Raw genomic sequence first — 5,000 nt, forward strand, 5'->3', positions numbered from 1 at the left:
GTGAGTTTCCTTCGCCCTGTTACCATGCATCTTTGATAACACGGGGTGGAGTCAATAACCGTATTGTACTCCCATGCTGGTGTATCCAACGCAGATCCAGCATCATCAAGCTGGTCCCTGACTGGGATGCCGTGTATTATCGAATCCCTGCTGCCGTGCATCAATGGCAACAAGGAGTAGAGTCGGTAAGTTACCGGATTCTCGAATTGATGTACTCCAAAAAATAAAGAATTAAAATAACAAAGTCTAATCTATATAAGTAATGTTGAATAAAGCTTATTTTTAATCTTCTTTGAAGGCAGAAAATAGTAAGGTAAAAATAAAGTCCTCTCTATGCTCTGAAGTAACATATAAAAAAAACTAGCAATAAAAAAAATACCAAGTCTTCGTCTTGGAAAATAACAAAATCTAAAAGAAAAATCTTCTTTGTGGAAAATAGTAAAATAAAAAAACCAAGTCTTCACCTTGGAAAATAACAAAATCTAATCTAAAACATCTTAAATAAAGCTTGTCTGTAGTCTTCTTTGTAGGCAGAAAATAGTACGTTACAGGACTCTCAAACTGATGTATTCCAAAAATAAAGAATTAAAATAACAAAGTCTAATCTATATAAGCGCTCTTGAATAAAGCAGTGTAAAAAAAATAGCAATATAAAAAAAAACAAGTCTTCGTCTTGGAAAATAACAAAATCTAAAAGAAAAGAAAAGTCTTCTTTGTGGAAAATAGTAAAATAAAAAAAACCAAGACTTCACCTTGGAAAATAACAAAATCTAATCTAAAACATCTTAAATAAAGCTTATTTGTAATCTTCTTTGTAGGCAGAAAATAGTAAGTTACAGGACTCTCGAACTGATGTAGTCCAAAAATAAAGAATTAAAATAACAAAGTCTAATCTATATAAGTGCTCTTGAATAGGCTTCGTGTAAAAAAATTGCAATAAAAAAATACCAAGTCTTCGTCTTGGAAAATAACAAAATCTAAAAGAAAAGTCTTCTTTGTGGAAAATAGTAAAATAAAAAACCAAGACTTCACCTTGGAAAATAACAAAATCTAATCTAAAACATCTTAAATAAAGCTGGTTTGTAGTCTTCTCTCGAATTGATGTAGTGCAAAAATAAAGAATTAAAATAACAAAGTCTAATCTATATAAGTGCTCTTGAATAAAGCTTCCTGTAAAAAATAGCAAAAAAATACCAAGTCTTCGTCTTGGAAAATAACAAAGTCTAAAAGAAAAGAAAAGTCTTCTTTGTGGAAAATAGTAAAATAAAAAAACCAAGACTTCACCTTGGAAAATAACAAAATCTAATCTAAAACATCTTAAATAAAGCTTATTTCTAATCTTCTTTGTAGGCAGAAAATAGTAAGTTACAGGACTCTCGAACTGATGTAGTCCAAAAATAAAGAATTAAAATAACAAAGTCTAATCTATATAAGTGCTCTTGAATAAGCTTCGTGTAAAAAATAGCAATATAATAAAAATACCAAGTCTTCGTCTTGGAAAATAACAAAATCTAAAAGAATGGTCTTCTTTATGGAAAATAGTAAAATAAGAATACCAAGACTTCACCTTGGAAAATAACAAAACCATCTTGAAAAAAGCTTATTTTTAATCTTCTTTGTAGGCAGAAAATAGTAAGGCGAAAATAAAGTCCCCTCTAAGCTCTAAAGTAACAAATACGACGTGTTAAAAAAAAAAAAAACTAACAATAAAAAAAAGAACCAAGACTCCGTCTTGGAAAATAACAATCTAAATTGTGGAAAATAGTAAAATGAAATAAAAACCGACTTCACCTTCGAAAATAACAAAATCAATCTAAAACAAATGACATCTTAAAACAAAACTATTATTTGTTTCGGAGGTTGTCTATGACTGTTCATAGACCGCATAATTTCCACAGAACATTCTCAGAATATCAAGAGAGAAAAGCAGCGTTCTGCGGGAAATCATCTTGGCCAGTGATGTCGTTCTGGGTTTGGTCAGGCCCAGGGAGGTAAGTACCTCGTTATTCTCAAGGGGCCACTTTCCTCTTGCCCCAACCGGGAATCCAAAGAATGTGACCTTGCTAGCCTTCGTCAGCACTTTGACTTGATCACCAAGAGGGGTATAGTACGAAACTTTGTGCGAGGCAGCATCTGACAAGGTATTCTTTGAAAGCTCAAAACGGACGGTGACATCGATCACAACCGCCTCCTCATCTTTTGCAAACACGAGGTCAGGCTTTCTCATCTCTCCCGTCTCGGATATGAACCGTGGCTCTTTGTATACAGACCAGCCCAATCTAGCCGCTTCGTCTGCCAGAATGTTACTGATCTTGTTATGTCGCGCAATTCTTGCTTTCTGTACTGCAGGACATTGACCGAGAATGTGCGAAAGGGACTCGAGTCTGGCAGAGCATTTCCTGCAGGAACGTAAGGCCCCATCTCTGCCTCTGTTCAAGCTTTCTCTTGTTGGGTAAATATTTGCCCTTAGTTGTAGTGCTGCGATAAAGAAGCATTGTTTAAAGCCGCACCATGGCCTCAACCAAGCATTACTGATTCTATCATGCGCAAAGTTTACAATGCCCCTTCCTTGAACCGGCTTTTCGCACCATCTCTGAAATTCATGCTCCCTCCAATCGCAGGGTCTCGGATATACAGGTTCTTTTGACACCGAGTCCCTGAGAACGAATGTTGGGATTGCATCACTGTCACCCCCTGCTCGTACCCACAAATTACGGTATTCTTCCTCCATACCCTGCGAGGACACAATATTACGGGTTATAGCATCGGACGAGTTTGCTATACGTTGCAGCCTTCTAACTTGAACCGAAGGGATTGTTTTTTCCAGTTTCAAGATGGCAAGGCCTCCGTCTCGGGCTCTGGCATATAACAGTCCATCACAAGTTGAAGCGGGAAGGTGGAGCCATCCTTTTACCGCCTTTCTAATCTCTTGGTCCAACCCACGGAGAGTTGATTGCTTGCAGTCCGAGTGGTCTGCAGGATATAACAATCTGGGTAGGGCATAGGCATTGAGTAGTTCAACCTTCTGAGTTGGCTTCAGAGGCGCCTCATCGATTTTCGAGATCCATGTCTTTAGCTGACAATGTAGATCAGGCTGTATAGTGCCAGTCCAAGGGCCAATTTTCAGACCAAGGTATTTCGTTGATTCATCAGGTTGGATCATATGGACATCTTTATTTTTGATAGTCCATGGGTCGCAGTTGTTCACCGTATATGAATCTTTGGTTGGGCTTATCATGAAGCCCTGGCACTTTCTGGCCTGAACCTCCAATCCCGATAGCCCACAAAATGATTCCAAGATCACTAGATTGGCGGCCATACCAACCCAAGATTCGCTCACCAACACCAAATCATCAGCAAACGCAAGAGCTGTCACGTGGTCGGTATCAATGGAGTACCCAACTCCGTGTGACTCTAGGGTGCATATCAAAGGGTCCATGGCAAGATTGAAGAGCAGGGGTGACATGGGGTCACCCTGTTTGACACCAACACGTATGCTAATTTCTCGAGTCGACTCGCCATTGCTTTTGAACGAGGTCGTACACCGATCGTAGGCGTTCTGGATGATGCCCACCACGTGTTCATCTACTTTCTTGTGCCTTAACACCCATAAAATATGAGCATGCGAAACCGAGTCAAAAGCTTTCGCTATGTCGATAAACATGACAGCCAACGGCCTGTGCAATTTCTTAGCATGTCTCATAAGGTCCTGTAGCACCTTAAGATTTTCAGAGCAGCCAGATGCCGCTATAAAACCACGCTGCCTTGGGTTTAAGGGACAAGCACGAGCAAGACGTGCAGTCATTATTCTGGAAAATAATCTCAGAATCATTGAACCGATCGTTATTGGTCTCCAGTTCCCCAATTCTTTCAGCTTTTCATCATCCATAACCTTAGGAATAAGAATCGTCCTATTCTTTTTCAACTCTTTGGGAATAATTCCTGTAATCATCCATGCATTAAATAGGGCTGTCAGTGTCCGACCCTCGGGGTCGGCAGCACAGATTGCAGCCCTTGTTAGGCCATCTGGCCCAGCTGCTGACGTTGGTTTAATGGCCCGTATGGCAGTCTGAACTTCCTCCACCGAAATTAGGGGCTCAAAGTATTCGTTATTTGCAACACCTGATGACTTAAATTGGCCCAGGCCATTGAATGGCAACACCTTCTCCCATTTTTCGCAGTAAAAACGATATACATCTGCGTTCGGGATTCGGCATTCATGACGTTCAGTGCCATCCAGGACTAAGGACGCAAGAAGAGAGCGGTTCTTAAAGAAGAGCTTCTGGTGCTTCATGAAGCTTCCTCGTTTTTCCGCTCTCTTCTTCATCCAAGATCGTGTGGGTAATATCCTGGGTTTAATAATGTCGTTCTCGGGTTTTGAACGTTTGCCTTTGTTTTTCACCAATCTCATCGGACAAAGCATCAATGCTGTGGCAGTTTCTACGAGGGCATCATGTTGGCCCTCGCCGTTAAGCCAAGCCTTTATTGCCTCCATTGCAGGCTTTTCCAGGGTCCCAGAATTCTCATTCGTAAGCCGCTCAGCTGCTTGAGCGAGTATGGATGAAGTCCCCGTTGTTACATTTGGTGGGGGAGACAATGTCTCAAGAGGCCTAGAAGAAAAATGTAAGCTGTCTGACATGGGGGCCCCTGTCTTTTTACTTAGGTCCCGTCTCTTGTCAGAGACTTGCTTGTTGGTCTTAGTCCCAAGCGCTTCAGCAATGATCTTATTGATATTCTTTTTCCCCTGAAACTGCAACTCTAGAAGGGCCAGCTGTTCTACTTCCTTCAAAGACCAGCAGCTACGGTGTACCCCTCTCTGCGAGGTACCCTTTATACCATCTTTAATCCTTTCCTCATTACGGGTGACTGGGTGAGCATGCCTCTTGTGCTGCGAAAGGCCACTTAGAGTTGCAAAGCGTGCCTGGCAACATTCACAGACCATTGGTAAGCTTTCCTCAGTTAACTTTATTCCCCCACATTTGGGGGCATGACAGGCAATC

General features: G+C 40.8%; 1 pseudogene; it reads right to left on the bottom strand.

Annotated features, from left to right (window-relative positions):
* Positions 1-5,000, bottom strand: part of LOC142919115 (28S ribosomal RNA) — a 10,628-nt pseudogene that overhangs the window by 2,030 nt on the left and 3,598 nt on the right.

Source organism: Petromyzon marinus, unplaced genomic scaffold (genome assembly GCF_048934315.1).
Source record: "Petromyzon marinus isolate PM22_M1 ecotype Great Lakes invasive population unplaced genomic scaffold, UKy_Petmar_22M1.pri1.0 PM_G_Scaffold_6, whole genome shotgun sequence".
NCBI lineage: Eukaryota > Metazoa > Chordata > Hyperoartia > Petromyzontiformes > Petromyzontidae > Petromyzon > Petromyzon marinus.